Below are 22483 nucleotides of genomic sequence, written 5' to 3' on the forward strand. Positions count from 1 at the left end.
TCTACGTCACGAGGCCTCACCAGAGCGACGAAGGGACTGAGGAGTAAAAAGAATCCTACTCTCCGATATATATAATCCTATAAGACTTAAAACATTTTTCTAGACTCAACAACGCCAGCGATTCGATCAAGCAGGGGGCTCCTAAGTCGGGGAAGGCTCTGATACCAACTTGTAACACCCACGATGCGGCTATATCTCCCACGTGTCGGAGCACGACTTAGAGGCATAACCGCATTGTAGGCATGTCACAAGAGGGGTAATCTTTACACATCCCATGTACTGAATAAGAAAGGGATAAAGAGTTGGCTTACTATCGCCACTTCACACAATACATAAATATAGCATTACATCATCCAAAATACAATCAAGGTCCGACTACGGAACCAAATAAAGAAAGGCAACCCCTAATGCTAGATCCCCGATCGCCCCAACTGGGCTCCACTACTGATCAACTGGAAATGAAACAATACAACGAACAAGATCTTCATCGAGATCCTCCTTGAGCTTGGTTACATCACCTACACGGTTATCATCGACACCTGCAACTTTTTGAAGTAATCTGTGAGTCACGTGGACTCAACAATCTCACACCCCCGCGATCAAGACTATTTAAGCTTATGGGTAGGAAGAGGTAGTGAGGTGGAGCTGCAGCAAGCACTAGCATATATGGTGGCTAACTTACGCAAATGAGAGCGAGAAGAGAAGCAAGGCACGGTCGATAAACTATCATGATCAAGAAGTGATCCTGAAACTACTTACATTCAAACATAACACAAGAACCGTGTTCACTTCCCGGACTCCGCCGAGAAGAGACCATCACGGCTACACATGCGGTTGATGCATTTTAATTAAGTTAAGTGTCAAGGTTTTCTACAACCGAATATTAACAAATTCCCATCTGCCCATAACCACGGGCACGGCTTTCGAAAGTTCAAAACCCTGCAGGGGTGTACCAACTTAGCCCATCACAAGCTCTCACGGTCAATGAAGGATATTCCTTCTCCCAGGACGACCCGATCAGACTCGGAATCCCGGTTACAAGACATTTCGACAATGGTAAAACAAGACCAGCAAGACCGCCCGATGCGCCTACATCCCGATAGGAGCTGCACATATCTCGTTCTCAGGGCAACACCGGATGAGACATCCTACGAGTAAAAATAAACCTCAAGTTTCCCAGAGGTGGCCCCGCAGTCTACTCGGTTTGGACCAACACTTAGACAAGCACTACCCCGAGGGGGGGCTTAAAATAAAGATGGCCCTCGGGAGAGCGACTCCCAAGGGAAAAGTAGGTGGTGGTGAGGCAAATGGTAAAACCAAGGTTGGGCCTTGCTGGAGGAGTTTTATTCAAAGCGAACTGTCAAGGGGTTCCCATTATAACCCAACCGCATAAGAAATGCAAAATCAAGGAACATAACACCGGTATGACGGAAACTAGGGCGGCAAGAGTGGAACAAAACACCAGGCATAGGGCCGAGCCTTCCACCCTTTACCAAGTGTATAGATGCATTAATTAAATAAGAGATATTGTGATATCCAAACAATAATCATGTTCCAACATGGAACAAACTCCATCTTCACCTGCAACTAGCACCACTATAAGAGGGGCTGAGCAAAGCGGTAACATAGCCAAACAACGGTTTGCTAGGAAAGGTGGGTTAGAGGCTTGACATGGCAATATGGGAGGCATGATAAGCAAGTGGTAGGTATCGCGGCATAGCAAAAGAGCGAGCAACTAGCAAGCAAAGATATAAGTGATTTTGAGGGTATGGTCATCTTGCCTGCAAAGTTCTCCGAGTTTGCTTCCTCGTAAGCGTACTCAATGGGTACCTCGAACATGAACTCGTCTCCCGGCTCTACCCAAGGCAAGAACACAAGAAAAGGAAACAACAATCAACCATGGTGCAATGCGCAAGCAACATGATGCAAAACATGGCATGAAATGCGGGATGTGATATGCAATGCATATCCATGCTCCGGAAGGAAAAGATTGAACCAGGCCTCAACTTGGCAAACCAAGTGTGCCTCTGGAAAGATGAGTTGATTTTGGTCGAAAACGATATAAAGATCACCGGAATCGGATGCACGGTTTGCAAATGGCAAGCAAAACAAGAGTGACACAATTCTGCGATTAACAGCATGATGCCAACTAGAATGCAACAAGAAACTAAGCTACTGCACTCCAACATGGCAACAAAGCACATGGCAATGATCTACTCAAGATGCTTGACAAAAGATAAACACCAAGCTACGGCTAAATCACACAAGAGCAGGTACAAACAAGCATGGCAAAAGTGCAAAACATATCAGCATCACAGACTTAGTGAAAATACTAACATGCCAGGAATTAACATCAGGAAGCAATGTTTAGAGCAAGATATCAACATGCTACAGGAACAGAACATATCAATTCAAGGCATGGCATGAATCTACTCAAAGCATATAACAAAAGTCCCTTACTGACCATAAGCCAAAAGGGATCAGAAGATATGATGGCACCCATGTAAACATAGCAAGTTTCATTAACGGATTCAGACTTAGCAGAAAACTGGGCATGGCAAAAACGGAATTATGAAGGCATGTTTGCGAGCTCGATGCACTCAACACAAGGCATTGCATGACAAACTAAGCATACTACCAGCAAGAAGACATGATCAAGAAGCTAAACATGGCAAGAACAATCTCATAGCATGCATGGATCAACCACAACAACCTTGGCAAAGTTGATTAACACGTAAACAATCTGCCAGGAACATTTTATAGCAAAAGTAGAGCAAGATTGAGTCATGCTAGGGCAGTCCATAAATGCAAACAGGAGCATGGATGGATAGATCATAACCATATGTCAAAATCATCCTTACTGAACATACTCAAAATAGGCATGGATCTCTCTGTAGCAACATGAATACATGGCATAAAAGTAACAGCAGGGAAATGACTTAGTGAAATTCTAAGTCCCTGAAAACAGCAATATCACGAGAGCTATTTCTGCATGCTTGTGATAGTAACCACATTGATCACAAAAATACATGGCATACACCCCTGTAAAGATGGCATGGCATAGCCCAAAACACATATAGAGCTCGTGCCCATATGCAGCACACAATAATCATGGCAAAAATGACAAATGCTCATAATCTGATAAGAATCAGCACCTAACATCTTATAGCACTCTTGCATCAACTATTTGGGCATCAAGATGGACTCAAACAAGCATGGAACAATGGAACAAAATGAAGAGCACATCATGATGAACATTTTGATATATCATATGCATGAAACGGAGCAGCGAGCGCAAAGTTATGGCGTGACGAACAGAAGCATAAAATTACACAGATCTGGGACTTAGTAGTTTCCAGAAAAAAAATATGAGCGCTAGATAACTAAGACGTGCACAGGCGAGGGATAGCAGGCTTGCTCACCCTGGGCTTGGCCCACGCGAAGAGGAGGCGACCTGGGCCGGAGAAGATGGGACGGACGCGGACGGAGCTAGGCCGCGGCCCACGTAAGGTGCTGGCGCGGTCAACGGCGGACGACGCCGTCCTCCCGATCCCGCCTGGATTGGGGCAAGGGCGGTGGCACCGGGAGGAGGTCCGGGGCGGATCCGGTCGCCGGAGATGGCGGCGGGTCGACGGCGAGCAGGACGGCGGCGGGGGAACGCGGGGCGAGAAAGAGGGCGGCGCGCGCAGGCGGCGGAGGCGCGGTGTCCGAGGCCGGCGGAGGAGCGTGGGCGGCGCGGCTCGTCGGAGTCTGGTGAGCTTCGGCGAGCGGGCGCGGCGGCGGGCGAGGCAGCGCCGGCGAACGGGCGGTGCGTGGAGCCGCGGTGGAGCGGGTGGTGGCGGTCCGGGCCCGGGCGGGCCCGCGATGGGCTTCCCCGGGCCGCGCGGTGAGAGGCGACGGTGAGGACAGGTGGCGGCGCCTGAGTGGATGTGGGCGGAGGTGATGCTGAGGTGGCGGATTGCCATTGGCCGGAGCGACGTGGCGGCGGCGGTGGACATGTCCGGCGCGGACGGACATGTCCGGCGGCGCGGAGGGAGTTGGTTCTAGGGTTTCATCTGCGTGAAATTTCGGGGAGGCACACATATATATAGGTAGAGGGAGCTAGGAGAGTCCAAATGAGGTGCGGTTTTCGGCCACGCAATCGTGATCGAACGACCGAGAGGATGGAGGAGGTTTGGATGGGTTATTGGGCCACTTTGAAGGGGTGTTGGGCTGCAACACACAGGAGGCCTTTACGGTTCCCCGGTTAACCGTTGGAGTATCAAACGAACTCCAAATGGCACGAAACTTGACAGACGGTCTACCAGTGGTGTACCAAGGCCGCTTGGCAAATCTCGGTCCAATCCGAGAAAATTTAACACCCGCACATGAAAAGAGGCAAAAGGGGGTGCCAGAGGACATAGGAGTGTCGGATCGCAAAACGGACAACGGGGAAAATGCTCGGATGCATGAGACGAACACGTATGCAAATGCAATGCACATGATGACATGATATGAAATGCATGACACGCAAACAAATGACAAGGAAACAACAGAGAATAACTGGAAGACACCTGGCACAACGGTCTCGGGGCGTCACAACACTCCACCACTATGAGAGGATCTCGTCCCGAGATCTAGAATGGCACCGGAGGGAAAAGGAAGAGGAGGAGAAGAGGTAAAACTAAGTTGCTTCTTTGACAAACGAGTGAAACCAAAGAATCTTGAAAGGTTAAACCATCTCGAGAAAGAATATAATGGAGATGGACAAAGTTGACAAACTTTGTCAGAAAAGAGGAGAACAAATTTGGACAACACTCCGGTTGAAAAGAGATGCAAGACTTGATAAGGCGAAAGATGTTGCACAGAGGACACAACACTCCGGTTAAATGGATAAGCAAAGGAAAGAACATGACCTCTGTCGAAAATGGGATGATGGGTCGAAGCGTGCAACATCACAATGCCTCCGGAAGAAATGAGAGAATGGAATGGAATGAATGGAGGAGAAAACAATATCTTCTACCCCAAATGAGCTTGAAAAGCATCTTTAGGAGAAGGGTCGAATGGAGTTGTTGGAAAAAACAACAACGAAAAGAAACAAGGTTGTAGTGGGCTTATGGAGAACATCTCAAAACTATGAGGTGAAATTCTGCCACTAACGAAAACAATGGATTGGACTGATATGAACAAGCAGATGAGAAACTTATTTCACCTGGAGGGTAAATGAAGAACTTGGGTCCTTTATGAGCACCATAAAGAGCTACAATCCTTAGGGAAAGCTTTAGGTGAAATGTAACCCAAGATAACTCCAATGAAGAGATTGATGGATTTAAAATACCTCATTCTTGATAACTTGTAAATCATGAAACACAAAGGAAAATTATCAACAATGACATAACACCACCTCAAAAGATAAGGTATAAAGAATTGCACTTCGGAATGCAAGATGAAGAATTTTGAACTCCTCAAAACAAGACATGTGTTGAGCAACATGTTTATTTGAGAGTATATCTTGGTGGATATTAGATCCAAGAGAAATCTTGAAGAACAATTGAAGAATGGAAAGGAATCCTTGATGAACCACCATGTAGAGTCTCCATGAAGAACTCCGGTAAACAAGGATGATAGAAAGAAAGAGAAGTTGAAAACACCAGGTGAAGCCTTGCAATGATTTAGATGGATCTTCGCGACGATATAATTGAGAGAGCTTGGAACTCCGGGAAAAGAAAAGATGAAACAATTCAAACCGAGAATTATATAAACCTCCGGAATAAGGAATTAATCACTTGGATGAAACAAGAGTAAGAATTATGTTATGCGTATCCTTCACCAATTTAAATTGATGACAAGCAACGGATTTGGCATACTACTTATTATCATAGCAAGGATGAAGATAGATATAGCGCAACTTGAGAAGGTCTTCAACGATCCACCGGTAGAATTTGGAAAGCAAAAATGCATTGATATAATAAACGAAGGAAGAGGAATCTTGGAAGAACCACCGTAATAATTAAAAAAATGATTGAAGAAAAGATAAAGAAACACCAGGAAGAATTAAAGAGCGAATGAAGATACTTGGGGGAATTGAATCATGAGAACGAATAGATCCTGAAATGACTAGAGAGTACTTGAGCGATGCACCGGTAAGATTTAGAGAATGAGAGCTGAAAGCTGAGAATGAATAATTCTGAGATGATGGGCTCCAGAGAATCAAATTGCAAAGAGTCCTGAATTGCTCCGGATGGGTGAAAAGAATTCTCACAATAAAAAACAATTATGAGAGGATAGCACGAAGCTAGAGCCATGAATCTTGAAGAGAATGGAGCAAGATATGGAGGAAAACTCTTCTTCGATCTCCAAAATCTGAGAATTACGATGAGAAACACCACCATGAATTATTTAGACACTCCAGAAGAATGAAAAGCGAAGAGGTTGAGCGAATGATGAAAATAATTTAACCGATCTTGGAGAAATACATATGACTGATGATAATTCATTCTTACGTCAACTTTGAAAGAATTTGAGGATAGCTCCGGGAAAATTAGAAGAGTCAGGTAAGATCCTGGGAAAAGACATGTGGGTTAGGGCCCACTCAAAAGAAACATAGTTGAAATGAATTTAAGAGTGATTGCACCGGTTGAATTAAATGGCTTGAATGAGATAACATCCTCGAAGGAGCTTGAACGAAAGCAGAGTGGAAACACGAATCTTCGAGATATCTTGAGCACTCCGGAACAATTGAATAGAAAGCGGGGAATGATTGAGAGGTGCACTGGCACGGGGAACCATTCGAACAATGAAAGGAATATGATCAACACTGAAAACTTGAATCCACCGGAGAAGAAAAAGAACGCAGAAAAAATACACTTGATGCTCCATTAGTATCTTCCTGAGAATCACTGGATAAGAATATTGATGGAAAAGAATGGAGAGACTTCACATCAATAAGATGGATACTTGATTAAGATATATGAGTCGTTGAAGAAACAAGGGTGGGAGGGCGAGAAAAAACAAAGGCAACATGGGACAGATGAAGCAAACACCGTTGAGAAGAACTGATAATTGATCTTGCGGATGTGGAGAATGAAGAGATCATCTCGAAGAGAATCGCATGGGTTGGAAAGAATTGACATGACAAACTCGATGATCAAGAAGGATTGGTATTCACATAGGAGTATGAGAACATCGCTTAGGAAAGGTGTGGAATCAACACTTGACATTGAAGCAACTGGAATACCACAACTCAAAACAAAGGATTGGCTTGCAGCCTAAGCCGGAACAAACATATGATAGATCCCATATTGTATCATGTGTCTGTTGGAAAGAAATTCTACGTGATACTTGAATACCCACCTATAAACTCCTGAAACTTTCCAGTTATGCAATCAGGTGTTGGGGATACAAGGGAAGCATAATATCTCACCCAAAACTAACAAATCCTACATCCAGCTGTATCCATCCTTCAACACATAACCAAGAAACCTTCGGAAATCATTTACCTCAACCTTCGAAAAGCATCCGTTATACGAGTTATGGCAATACTCACGAACTCCTGCCCCAGTACTGGGTGGCGTCTGTCGGCGTTCTGGGAACGGGGGTCCCCAGACTTGCCTGCCTGCGGCCTGCGGCGTGGCTCAAAGGGGGGCCCAGCATGGCCCATCTTCACAAACACAAACCCAAGACCCTCGCGAGGGGCCAAGCCTCACGGGGCGGACGATGCGGAGCTCCCTCAGGCATGGCCTCGTCAGGCTGGCTCACGAGGAGGCGGAGATATCAAGGCGGGGTACCTCACGAGGTGCCCGTGACGCAAGCCATGACGACCGGGGGCGCCAGGCGGGTGCCAGCCCGCGCAGTGTCCTCCCTTCCCCTTTGGTGCAAAGGGGGCAAGCGCAGCCGCGGAGTACCGAGGCATCAGGCAAAGGTTGCCGTTTCAGTGCAACGAGACCAAGACCAGGAGGACTACGAGATGGAGGTCACTATGGAGCCCAAGACGGCGTCATCACCAGAGCTTTGCGCAGGCGAAGACTACTTTTGTCAGGATAGCTGATACTAGCTGTCCCCCTTCAAATTATCCCGCCATTGTTGGCTCCCTTCCCGCTCGATATTTGGGAAGAGGACCAGGGCCTCTATAAATAGGACCAGCCACCCACAGAGCAAAGGGGGCCGGGGGTTGGAAGGATAGAGAAGATCAGAAAGAGAGAGAGAGAGAGAGAAAGGTGACTGAGCTCCTCCCAGCAGTTCATCGCCCCAGCAAAGAACAGACCCTCGCGAGGCTGTTCTTCCATGTATTGTTCATCATCATCAGCCCAAGAGGCAATCCACCACACCACACACTGGAGTAGGGTATTACACCACAACGGTGGCCCGAACCAGTATAAACCTTGCGTCCCTTGTGTTGTTCTTTCCTTAGTTTAGATCCTAGCAAGGCGGAGGAGTGCAGGTAGGCAGGAGGCGAAATCTCCGCGCGCACCCCAGTGTTCGAACCTCAAGGGTCTGCCGGAACCCGAAATCCGACATTTGGCGTGCCAGGTAGGGGTGCACCGGGATTCGTCTTCCACCACCCCGTTCTCCTCCGACCATCACGCCCATATCTGACGCTCGTCGGGCCCGCGCTGAGCGCCGGGCCACGCTCGCTTCCCGCGTCGCCCAGACGGCCCCTGTCGGCGGGCGTCCTTGCTGTTCCCCGTCACCTGCTGTCAACGCCGCCACCGGACCGACGAGGGACGAGCAGCAAGCATCATCCCAGCATCCGCCCGTGCGGCAAGACGGCCGCACCGCAACTCCCTCGCTCACCCCAGCTGGTTCTTTATCCTGCGCGCTCCGCGCGCCCATGGAGGCTCCGGCTGCACTCATCGCGGCGAACGAGCTCCTGCGATACCGTCCCGTCGACGACGTCTATGAAGAATGGCTCGACCGTGTCACCGAGCTCGTCCGCGCCGCAGGGGCCTCTCCTGCGCCGTCCGTTCCGCTGCACCGCACCCTGCCCCGCGCGGGCAATGAAGCTCCGGCGGCGCCCCGACCGCCTCCTCCTCAGGAAGGCGCCATGGCTCCAAGGTGCATGGCCCCTGGGCGGAACCTGCTCCGTCAGGCGCCAGCGCAGCAAGAGCAGAGCTGTCAAGAAGTCCCTCGCCCGCAGGAAGCTGCCCGAGCGCTCCCTGCTCCAGCACGTCGCGACCATGCTCCTGCTCCCGCGCGTCAAGACCCCGCGCTGCTCCAAGCTGCAGCGCGCGGGGACATGCAAGACCAAGTTCCCCGTCATCCAAGGCCTTCCGTGGCCACGGCAGGCTGCCGCGCCTTCACCGCCGAGCTACGCAATGTCGCGTGGCCCGGCAAGTTCAAGCCAAACTTGCCTCTTCGCTACGACGGCACGGCTGACCCTGCGGAGTTCCTCCAGCTCTACGAGCTGGGCATCGAAGCTGCCAACGAAGACGAGAAGGTCATGGCAAACTGGTTCCTCATGGCACTCAAGGGCAAGGCCCACACCTGGCTCCTGAAATTGGCTCCAGGCACAATCTCCTCCTGGGACGAGATGCGCACCCTCTTCATCGCCAACTTCCAAGGCACTCGCGACCGGCCACCCGCCGTGAGCGACATGCGCCGCATCAAGCAACAGCACGGGAAGACCCTGCAGAAGTACATCCAGCGCTTCAACAACGCGCGCCTCAAGATTCCCAAGGTGACTGAGGAGGCCATCATCTCGGCCTTCTCCGACGGCGTGCGCGACGTCAAGATGAAGGAGGAGCTGGCGATGCATGAAGACCTGTGCACTTCCTTGGAACTGTTCAACCTGGCAACCAAGTGCGCCAGGGCCGAGGAAGGGCGTCTCTCCCTCCTCGAGCTGCCTGCCGCAGACCCAGAAGAGAAGAAGCCCAAGGCCAAGGATGTGAAGCGCAAGGGGGCTGCCGTGCTCGCGGCAGAACCAGACACCAAGCGGGGCAGAGATCAGCCCGAACCTTCCAAGGGCAGCCGGTACTGTGTGTACCACGACCTCCACACCCACAACACCAACGAATGTCAAGAGCTCCGAGCCGTGCGAGAAGGAAGGATCGGCCGTCGCCCTGACCGCAGTGACCGGGGCTACGGCCGAGGAGGAGGAAGGAACGCAGGACGCTGGGAAGACCGTGGCCCGCGCCAAGGGTGGCGCGATCAACCTCGCGAGGATCGCTGGCAAGACCCGCCTCGCGAGGGAGGCTGGAGGGATCAGCCTCGCGAGGGAGACTGGAGGGATCAGCCTCGCGAGGATCGCCCGCAAGGCAACGCAGGCCTCCCACCGCTGCCGCCGCAGCCAAGGAGAAACGAGGACCGCCACCAGGACGAGGGGGCTGGGGGCTTCCAGGAGCCGCGCGCGATCGCCTGCATCCTGGGCGGGGCACAAGCCCCAGCCTCTCAGCGCATCTTCAAGCAGTTCGCCCGCGAAGTGAACGCAGTCCTCCCCAGGCTCGAAGCCACGCGCCCTCTCAGGTGGTCGGCGTGCGCCATCACGTTCAGCTCAGCAGATCAGCTCAAGTGTGCGGCTACAGCCGGAGTTCTCCCGATGCTTTGCTCCCCAATCATCAGCAACATGGTGGTCACCAAGACCCTCATCGATGGCGGGGCAGGGCTCAACGTCCTGTCCGTGGAAACATTCAACAACCTCCAAGTGCCCTACAGCCAGCTTCCGCCAACCAAGCCTTTCTCCGGTATCACCGACGGCTCCACGGTCCCGATTGGGCAGGTCCGCCTCCCTGTCACCTTCGGGGCACGCGACAACTACCGCACCGAGCTTATCGACTTCGACGTCGCTCACATTCGCCTGCCGTACAACGCCATCCTTGGGTACCCAGCGCTGGCCAAGTTCATGGCCGTAACTCACCACGGCTACAACGTCCTCAAGATGCCAGGAAGCGGCGGAGTCATCACGGTGCCATGTGAAGAGAAGGACGCGGTGTGTTCCCTGGAACAAGCCTTTCAAGCCGCGTCACTGGAAGACCCAGATCGTGGAAGCAGGAGGCCTCCCGAGACCGCCCCTAAGAAGAAGAAGACATCGTCCGGCCCGACCACTCAGGAGGCAGGCCCCTCTGGGCCCGCGCCTGCCCAGGGGGAACCTCCTTCCATCGCATAGGAAAGCGCGCCCGGCGCCCTCCTCAGGCAGGGCTCGGGGGCTCTCCCCTGGAGGGCCACCGACCTAGCTAGGGTCACGAGGGAGGCGCTTGGGCACCACATGGAGGCGTGTTTCGAAGCACGTTTCCCTCAAGAAGGAGCAAGGCAAGGAGACCCAGACCCTCAGGAGTTCGTCAGCAAGGCCATTCAGGAGCTACAGGAGTCAAGAGTCATGAAAGGCGGCCGCCGCCTACCAGCAGTGGCTCCCCATCCAGGCGAGGATGGTGGGCTGCGCGTCTGCATCGACATACCAGGGCTCAACCGAGTCGCCTCTCTGGAGCGCCTCTGGCCCTCGCGAGTGGGGCGCTGCGGAGGCCCACCCCACAGCTACGTTCGCATGCCTTACGGCTTGCCGAACGCGGCTGACACGTACCAGCGCCTCATGAGGGGCATCACGGAGGCACGAGAGGCCAGGCGTTCCGCAGCCCTGGCAGGGATGGAGATGGCCCGTGAGGAGCCGCCAGCGCCTCCGGAGCCTCCCGAGGCCCCTGGGCCTGGGGGCTCGTGAGGATCGGCTCCCGCAGCCCACCGAGCCTGCTACACCAACGCTCCTTCGTCCTCAACATCATCAGGTGACATCTTTCGAGTTTTATTTCCAGCTGGGAGCGCCCCCCAGGGCTGCATTATTCCCAGGCCGCGTGGGTCCGTCCCTGCGGCGTGTATCCCTTTTTATTCCGTGTTGTTAGCTTACCTTGTTGGGGGCGCCCCCGGGCTGCATGATCCCCAAGCCGCTCGGGCCAGGCCCAGCGGCATGTATCCCATTTGCGTTTATTTCCGATCATGCGTTAGACCCACCATGCTTGATTATTTGATGCCGGTCCACGGCACCTCTTCTTCTCCATGCCGACCACTTGCACGTTAAAGGGGGGGTACCTGAGCATCGCGACTCAGGGCTCTTACTGGCTCTCCAGCCCTCACCCTCTGGCCTTGTCCATGGCATCGCGACCTGGCATACCAGCGACGGCTGAGACCAGCTCGAGGGCCGGGACCCGAGGACGTAGAGTGCCGACATCTAACCAAATTTGCAGGGACACATCACAAGATAAGGCCCAGTGCCAGGCACAACCCGCCTAGAGGTAGGGCCCCGTGAGTCCCGCGCTGGCTCACGGGTGCCCAGATACACCTCGCCAGGCCCTACCGTGCCAGCCACGTGTCAGGGCGGGGCTGTACACGCCCCGGGGGCTCCTCCCGGAGGGGCCCCCCTCCCACGTACCAGTGGAAGCACCATGCTCCGCGCTGGCTGACGACACTGCCGAGGAGCGGCTATGCCCGTACACATACGGTAGCGCTATGCTCCGCGCTGGTGATAAACAACTGAGGGTGGCCCCCGGGCCGCACCAACCTCAGGGAGCCCAGAGCTCAGTGTCTAGCCTCATCGTAACGCCTCCCCTCGGGAGTGCCGCGCGAGGGGGCTGGGTACGGGGGCTGCGCCTGGGTCACACCCAGACGCACGCCGCTCAGCCAGGTCCCCCCGGGCCTGGTTCGTCACGCGTCTCTCCCCGAGCGGAGCCAAGGTATGAAGGCCGTTTGAGCGTCAAGGGGGACTCCTGAGTATCGCGACTCAGGATCCTAACTGGCCACATAGCCCCTCACTCCATGGCCCCGTCCTGGTTTCCGGTCGGGACCAACGCTGGGTGAGGTACGCGCGCGGCCGGGCTCTGCAGACGTAGAACGGTAGATCCACCCGCATCACACCTCCCTACTTGCTGTTCGTGCACCAAGGGGGACTCCTGAGCATCGCGACTCAGGAGCCTAACTTGTCACGTGGCCCCTCACTCCTTGGCCCCGTCCTGGTTACCGGTCGGGACCAACGCTGGGTGAGGCATGCGTGGGGCCGGGCTCTGCCGGCGTAGAACATAAGCAAGTAGGAAGGAAAGGCGCAAATTTCAAGGAATTCAAAAGCAAATATTACAGTCCACACTGTTATCTCAATGCCAAACGCAAGTTTAAAGCGCCTCCCCGAGGCATGATACATGTGCAGGAATTAAAGGCAGGACAGGAGCCGCGACGGAGTCACTTGTCGGCGATGGAGCAGCGCGGATTGGGTACGCCTCACGGAGCGGTGGGGTCGGCAGCGCCTTGCTTCGGCTTGGTGCTGAAGGCCCGGAACTTCCCCAACAGGGCCTCTGCGCAACCCTTCACGGCCTCGGCAGCGGCAGGGGCACGCTCGTCACTCACTGGCTCCAGCAGGCTGTCGAGGTCGACACCGGGATCGCGAAGGTAGATGTGGGTGAGGACCCGCGTCATTGCTGCAGAAGACAGGACACGCACCTCAGCCTCAGCCGCAGGGCCAAGGCCAAGGGCGACATCTTCAAGAGCGTGAACTAGGAAGGGAAGCAGCTTGGCGGGGCCGTCCTTGGCGACAGCCAGTGGGCTCTCCAGGCCGCTGTCATAAAGCATCCTCAGTGAGGAGTGAGCCCTCGCCTCCATCTCCGCGAAGGCCACGCGTTCCTCGGCAAGAACCAGGGCCTCGTCGTCCAGCTTGGCCTTCCTCGCCCCCAACTCCTGCTCCAGCGCGCCTAGGCGATCACGGCGTTTCTTAAGCTTGACCTCCCTCTCCTTGAGAGCCGCCTCGCGAGCCTTCACGCCTTCTTCCTGCCCTTGGCGAAGGCGGACCTCGTTCGCGAGCTGGTCCCGCAAATCTTGCAGTTCGCCCTCCAGCGCCTTGCAACATCCACGGACGTCGACCACCTCCCCCAGGGCTGCGTCCCGAGCAGCCTTCGCCTCAAGGACGGCCTGCTTCTCCTTGTCGCATGCCGTCGAGGCCTGGACCAGCGCCACCCGAATCAAAGCGTCGGAGCGAACCCATCCTGAAGCCAGCTCCAAGCGCCCGGCCACCAAGCGGGGGTCAGCGCCAAGAAGATCCTGACGCAGTGGGTCCAGCTCAGCAACAGCACGATCCAGAATGGCAGAAGGAGTCGGAGAGACAGCAGCCGGTGGAGTAGGAGGAGAAGACGGCAGCGCGGCCACAGCATCCTGAGGCGGAGTCTGCCGCGCCCCGACAGCTGAAGTGGCGGAGGCAGGCAAGAGCACCTCGGGAGCCACTTGGGCCGTGGGGGCTGAGCTCGCTCCAGCCGGCTCAGCCAGGCCTCGCGAGGACGACCGGGCAGGAGAAGCCTGTGCGTCGCGGTCACCCTCCTTCGCGGGCAGAAGCGCTGCCACGGATGGAACCTCGGGAGCCCCCTTCGGCTTCTTTGCGGCAGGCGCCAGCCTGCCCAAGAGATGCGGACGTCAAGCCTCAGAAGTAGAGCAAGAGATAAAGACAAGAATCGAATGCTTACGGGTCGTCGCCAGTGAGCTCAAGCGGCCTCCGGCCAAATTTGAAGCCTGAAAGCCGGCTGGAAGGGTCAACCTCAGGAAGCTTGGAGGCGGAAGGCGCATCTGCGGTCCGCCCCCGGGCCGGGGCAGACCCGCGGGAGATCAGCCCGGTCCTGTCCTTCTTCGGGATCGAGGGCGAGCTCCCGCCGTCCTGCTCGTCATTGTCCTCGTCGTCGTCTTCATTGTCATCCTCATCGTCATCGCTCGGAGAGATGCGGAGAACGCGGGACCTGCGCCGGGGGAGGGGAGCCCCCGACTCTCCGTCAGTCGCCTCGGAGTCAGGCCCCTTTCCCCGCTCCCCTCCTTCCTCCTCTTCGCTAGAGTCGTCGGAGGGCACGTCCACCGTTTCCTCGGGGGTTTCCACGGGCACGGGCCCATCCCCGTTGAAGACGGGCATGGACTCCACTACCTGCTCCCAGTCGTCGCGGAGGAAAAAGGGCGTAGGAGCGCCTGCCAACCTCGCCACATCGCCCCCGACCAGAGATTGGAGGACCGCAGCCAGATCTCCGTCGGCTAAGGCCGCGGGGCTCGGACGGGGCCTCCACATCGGAAGTGAGTACTGCCGATGCGGGGCCAGCTGGTGCTCCAAGAATTCCCTCAGCAGCGACGCGCCGGTCAGCTTCGCCGCCGCCACGTTGGTCGGCCTCAGATCTGCGTCCATCTTCTCCAACATCAGCTTCGCGCGGGGGTCCATGAGCTCCGCTCGACCCCAATCGCTGGAGCTCGTGGGCTGCTTCGTGGGCAAGATCAGCCGAGGGTGGATGCGCCCAGCATCCACCAAGACCCACTTGCTCCTGAAGCCCTCAATCCTTTTCCCGGGGTTCAAAATGGCAATGGCGCCAACGTACGCGACGAAGCTTGCGCACGCGGAAGCAGTACCACGAGAGGTCCGGAGGTAGAAGTAGTGGCGCAACAAGGCCACTGAGGGCTGCACCCCTACGTGAGCCTCGCAGTAATAGGCGAAGATTGCCAGGAGAAGGACGGAGTTGGGGTGGAGATGCAGGGCTTGTAGCTTATAGTGGCGGAGGACAGAGAAGAAGAACTCGGAGAAGGGAGGCACCAGGCCAACAGCAATGGCACTTACGAAGAGCGGATAGAAGGTGCTCCCTTGACCCTCAGGGTTGGTGGAGCCGGCTTTAAACACCTTCGCCCCGTTGATGCCTCGTGCCGTCGCCATCCGGCGCAACCAGGCAAGGCTTGCCTCCGACACGTTCGGCGGGTCGAGGGCAGACGAGTACCAAGCTACGGCCGGGGGCTGACGAGGCGCCATGGCTTCCTAGGTCACACGGTCGGAGTGGATCTGGAAATTTTGGAGGAAGGAGAGGCGCAGGAAAGGGGATCTGAGCAGTAATCGGGGAAAGCAAGAAGCAAAGCCTAGGTGGATGCCACTCCTTTATCAACTCGCGCGGTTGCTAGGGCGCCCACGTCCAATCAACCGCCACGCGGCGCCCAAGGCCGCAGGCTGTTAGGGCTCGCGGCGCTTCGCTCTTGCCCTTCCGCCTCCCTACACGGCCAAGTCCGGGTGCGCCTTGGGCCCGGGGGCTACTGTCGGTGTTCTGGGAACGGGGGTCCGCAGACTTGCCTGCCTGCGGCCTGCGGCGTGGCTCAAAGGGGTCCCAGCGCGGCCCATCTTCACCAACACAAACCCAAGACCCTCACGGGGCAGACGACGTGGAGCTTCCTCAGGCGCGGCCTCGTCAGGCTGGCTCACGAGGAGGCGGAGAGATCAAGGCGGGGTACCTCACGAGGTGCCCGTGACGCAAGCCATGCCGACCGGGGGCTTCAGGCGGGTGCCAGCCCGCGTAGTGTCCTCCCTTCCCCTTTGGTGCAAAGGGGGCAAGCACAACCGCGGAGTACCGAGGCATCAGGCAAAGGTTGCCGTTTCGGTGCAACGAGACCAAGACCAGGAGGACTACGAGACGGAGGTCACCGTGGAGCCCAAGATGGCGTCATCACCAGAGCTTTGCGTAGGCAAAGACTACTTTTGTCAGGATAGCTGATACTAGCTGTCCCCCTTCAAATTAGCGCGCCATTGTTGGCTCCCTTCCCGCTCGATATTTGGGAAGAGGACCAGGGCCTCTATAAATAGGACCAGCCACCCACAGAGCAAAGGGGGCCGGGGGATGGAAGGATAGAGAAGATCAGAAAGAGAGAGAGAGAAAGGTGACTGAGCTCCTCCCAGCAGTTCATCGCCCCAGCCAAGAACAGACTCTCGCGAGGCTGTTCTTCCGTGTATTGTTCATCATCATCAGCCCAAGAGGCAATCCACCACACCACACACTGGAGTAGGGTATTACACCACAACGGTGGCCCGAACCAGTATAAACCCTGTGTCTCTTGTGCTGTTCTTTCCATAGCTTAGATCTTAGCGAGGCGGAGGGGTGCAAGTAGGTAGAAGGCGAAATCTCCGCTCGCACCCCAGTGTTCGAACCTCAAGGGTCTGCCGGAACCCGAAATCCGACAGCGTCGAGGTTATCTCACCAACAACTGCATAAAGGAGATTTTCGATGTCGCCGAACTCAGGTATTCTAGAACTGCAACGATAAAATTGTGACGACAACAGCTCGGATCTCAACTCCCCGGGACACTGCCACAACCCCTAAATGTCAGGAGGCACCAAGAACAATGTTCTCATCACAAAACCATCAGAACAATTCCAAGATACCCGCGTGATCCTAAAAAAAATTCATGAAATTTGAGGAGAGAAGAGTCAAAACTCTACGTCACGAGGCCTCACCAGAGCGACGAAGGGACTGAGGAGTAAAAAGAATCCTACTCTCCGATATATATAATCCTATAGGACTCGAAACATTTTTCTAGACTCAACAAGGCCAGCGATTCGATCAAGCAGGGGGCTCCTAAGTCGGGGAAGGCTCTGATACCAACTTGTAACACCCACGATACGGCTATATCTCCCATGTGTCGGAGCATGACTTAGAGGCATAACCGCATTGTAGGCATGTCGCAAGAGGGGTAATCTTTACACATCCCATGTACTCAAGAATAAAGGGATAAAGAGTTGGCTTACTATCGCCACTTCACACAATACATAAATATAGCATTACATCATCCAGAATACAATCAAGGTCCGACTACGGAACCAAATAAAGAAAGACAACCCCTAATGCTAGATCCCTGATCGCCCCAACTGGGCTCCACTACAGATCAACTGGAAACGAAACAACACAACGAACAAGATCTTCATCAAGCTCCTCCTTGAGCTCGATTGCGTCACCTGCATGGTTATCATCGGCACCTGCAACTGTTTGAAGTAATCTCTGAGTCACGGGGACTCAGCAATCTCACACCCTTGCGATCAAGACTATTTAAGCTTATGGGTAGGAAAGGTAGTGAGGTGGAGCTGCAGCAAGCACTAGCATATATGGTGGCTAACTTACGCAAATGAGAGCGAGAAGAGAAGCAAGGCACGGTCTATAAACTATCATGATCAAGAAGTGATCCTGAAACTACTTACGTTCAAACATAACACAAGAACCATGTTCACTTCTTGGACTCCACCGAGAAGAGACCATCATGGCTACACACGCGGTTGATGCATTTTAATTAAGTTAAGTGTCAAGGTTTTCTACAACCGGATATTAACAAATTCCCATCTGCCCATAACCGCGGGCACGGCTTTCGAAAGTTCAAAACCCTGCAGGGGTGTCCCAACTTAGCCCATCACATGCTCTCATGGTCAACGAAGGATATTCCTTCTCCGAGGACGACCCGATCAGACTCAGAATCCCGGTTACAAGACATTTCGACAATGGTAAAACAAGACTAGCAAGATCGCCCGATGAGGCGACATCCCAATAGGAGATGCACATATCTCGTTCTCAGGGCAACACCGGATGAGACATCCTACGAGTAAAACCAAACCTCAAGTTTCCCCAAGGTGGCCCCGCAGTTTACTCGGTTCAGACCAACAGTTAGACAAGCACTGCCCCAAGGGGGGGCTTAAAATAAAGATGACCCTCGGGAGAGCGACTCCCAAGGGAAAAGTAGGTGGTGGTGAGGCAAATGGTAAAACCAAGGTTGGGCCTTGCTGGAGGAGTTTTATTCAAAGCAAACTGTCAAGGGGTTCCCATTATAACCCAACCGTGTAAGGAACGCAAAATCAAGGAACATAACACCGGTATGACGGAAAGTAGGGGGGCAAGAGTGGAACAAAACACCAGGCATAAGGCCGAGCCTTCCACCCTTTACTAAGTGTATAGATGCATTAATTAAATAAGAGATACCATGATATCCCAACAATAATCATGTTCGAACATGGAACAAACTCCATCTTCGCCTGCAACTAGCACCACTATAAGAGGGGCTGAGCAAAGCAGTAACATAGCCAAACAATGGTTTCCTAGGAAAGGTGGGTTAGAGGCTTGACATGGCAATATGGGAGGCATGATAAGCAAGTGGTAGGTATCGCGGCATAGCAAAAGAGCGAGCAACTAGCAAGCAAAGATAGAAGTGATTTTGAGGGTATGGTCATCTTGCCTGCAAAGTTCTCCGAGTTTGCTTCCTCGTAAGCGTACTCAACGGGTACCTCGAACACGAACTCGTCTCCCGGCTCTACCCAAGGCAAGAACACAAGCAAAGGAAACAACAATCAACCATGGTGCAATGCGCAAGCAACATGATGCAAAACATGGCATGAAATGCGGGATGTGATATGCAATGCATATCCATGCTCCGGAAGGAAAAGATTGAACCAGGCCTCAACTTGGCAAACCAAGTGTGCCTCTGGAAAGATGAGTTGATTTTGGTCAAAAACGATATAAAGATCACCGAAATCGGATGCACGGTTTGCAAATGGCAAGCAAAACAAGAATGACACAATTCTGCGATTAACAGCACGATGCCAACTAGAATGCAACAAGAAACTAAGCTACTGCACTCCAACATGGCAACAAAGCACATGGCAATGATCTACTCAAGATGCTTGGCAAAAGATAAACACCGAGCTACAGCTAAATCACACAAGAGAAGGTACAAACAAGCATGGCAAAAGTGCAAAACATATCAGCATCACAGACTTAGTGAAAATACTAACATGCCAGGAATTAACATCAGGAAGCAATGTTTAGAGCAAGATATCAACATGCTACAGGAACAGAACATATCAATTCAAGGCATGGCATGAATCTACTCAAAGCATATAACAAAAGTCCCTTACTGACCATAAGCCAAAAGGGATCAGAAGATATGATGGCACCCATGTAAACATAGCAAGTTTCGTTAACGGATTCAGACTTAGCAGAAAACTGGGCATGGCAAAAACAGAATTATGAAGGCATGTTTGCGAGCTCGATGCACTCAAAACAAGGCATTGCATGACAAACTAAGCATACTACCAGCAAGAAGACATGATCAAGAAGCTAAACATGGCAAGAACAATCTCATAGCATGCATGGATCAACCACAACAACCTTGGCAAAGTTGATTAACACGTAAACAATCTGCCAGGAACATTTTATAGCAAAAGTAGAGCAAGATTGAGTCATGCTAGGGCAGTCCATAAATGCAAACAGGAGCATGGATGGATAGATCATAACCATATGTCAAAATCATCCTTACTGAACATACTCAAAATAGGCATGGATCTCTCTGTAGCAACATGAATACATGGCATAAAAATAACAGCAGGGAAATGACTTAGTGAAATTCTAAGTCCCTGAAAACAGCAATATCACGAGAGCTATTTTGCATGCTTGTGATAGTAACCACATTGATCACAAAAATACATGGCATACACCCCTGTAAATATGGCATGGCATAGCCCAAAACACATATAGAGCTCGTGCCCATATGCCGCACACAATAATCATGGCAAAAATGACAAATGCTCATAATCTGATAAGAATCAGCACCTAACATCTTATAACACTCTTGCATCAACTATTTGGCCATCAAGATGGACTCAAACAAGCATGGAACAATGGAACAAAATGAAGAGCACATCATGATGAACATTTTGATATATCATATGCATGAAATGGAGCAGCGAGCGCAAAGTTATGGCGTGACGAACAGAGGCATAAAATTACACAGATCTGGGACTTAGTAGTTTCCAAAAAAAACATGAGCGCTAGATAACTAAGACGTGCACAGGCGAGGGATAGCGGTCTTGCTCACCCTGGGCTTGGCCCACGCGAAGAGGAGGCGACCTGGGCCGGAGAAGATGGGCCGGACGCGGACGGAGCTAGGCCGCGGCCCACGTAAGGCGCTGGCACGGTCAACGGCGGACGGCGCCGTCCTCCTGATCCCGCCTGGATTGGGGCAAGGGCGATGGCGCCGGGAGGAGGTCCGGAGATGGCGGCGGGGTCGACGGCGAGCAGGACGGCGGCGGGGGAACTCGGGGCGAGGAAGAGGGCGGCGCGCGCAGGCGGCGGAGGCGTGGTGTCCGAGGCCGGCGGAGGAGCGTGGGCGGCGCGGCTCGTCGGAGTCCGGCGAGCTCCGGCGAGCGGGCGGCGGGGCGGCGTGTGGAGCCGCGGTGGAGCGGGCGATGGCGGTCCGGGCCCGAGCGAGCCCGCGATGGGCTTCCCCGGGCCGCGCGGTGAGAGGCGGCGGTGAGGACAGGTGGCGGCTTGCCATTGGCCGGAGCGACATGGCGGCGGCGGTGGACATGTCAGACGCGGACGGACATGTCCGGCGGCACGGAGGGAGTTGGATCTAGGGTTTCATCTGCGCGAAATTTCTGGGAGGTACACGTATATATATAGGTAGAGGGAGCTAGGAGAGTCCAAATGAGGTGCAATTTTTGGCCACGCGATCGTGATCGAACGACCGAGAGGATGGAGGAGGTTTGGACGGGTTATTGGGCCACTTTGAAGGGGTGTTGGGCTGCAACACACATGATGCCTTTACGGTTCCCCGGTTAACCGTTGGAGTATCAAACGAACTCCAAATGGCACAAAACTTGACATGCGGTCTAGCGGTGGTGTACCAAGGCCGCTTGGCAAATCTCGGTCCAATCCAAGAAAGTTTAACACCCGCACACGAAAAGAGGCAAAAGGGGGCGCCGAAGGACATAGGAGTGTCGGATCGCAAAACGGACAACGGGGAAAATGCTCGGATGCATGAGACGAACACATATGCAAATGCGATGCACATGATGACATGATATTAAATGCATGACATGCAAACTAATGACAAGGCAACAACAACGAATAACTGGAAGACACCTGGCACAACGGTCTCGGGCGTCACACTTAGTCATCTTGCCCATGAGGCATGGTTCGCAAGCATCAAGTGATTCATAATCAAGTGATTCCAAAAGCCCACCAGCACGGAGTTTCTTCATGCGCTTTACACCAATATGACCTAAACGGCAGTGCCACAAATAGGTTGCACTATCATTATTAACTTTTCATCTTTTGGCTTCAATATTATGAATATGTGTATCACTACGATCGAGATTCAATAAACCATTTACATTGGGTGAATGACCACAGAAGGTTTTACTCATGTAAACAGAACAACAATTATTCTCCGACTTAAATGAATAACCATATTGCAATAAACACGATCCAATCATATTCATGCTCAACGCAAACACCAAATAACATTTATTGAAGTCCAACACTAATCTCGAAGATAGAGGGAGTGTGCGATGGTGATCTTATCAACCTTGGAATCACTTCCAACACACATCGCCACCTCGTCCTTAACTAGTCTATGTTCATTTTGCAACTCCTGTGTCGAGTTACTAATCATAGCAACTGAACCGGTATCAAATACCCTGGGGTTACTATGAACACTAGTAAAATACACATCAATAACATGTATATCAAATATACCTTTCACTTTGACATCCTTCTTATCCGCCAAGTATTTGGGGTAGTTCTGCTTCCAGTGACCATTCCCTTTGCAGTAAAAACACTCAGTTTCAGGCTTAGGTCTACCTTTGGGTTTCTTCACGGGAGTGGCAACTTGCTTGCCTTTCTTTCTTGAAGTTCCCTTTATTTTCCTTTGCTCCTTTTCTTGAAACTAGTGTTCTTGTTAACCATCAACACTTGATGCTCCTTCTTGATTCCCACCTTCGCCG

This window comes from Triticum aestivum, chromosome 3A (assembly GCF_018294505.1).
Source record: "Triticum aestivum cultivar Chinese Spring chromosome 3A, IWGSC CS RefSeq v2.1, whole genome shotgun sequence".
Lineage (NCBI taxonomy): Eukaryota > Viridiplantae > Streptophyta > Magnoliopsida > Poales > Poaceae > Triticum > Triticum aestivum.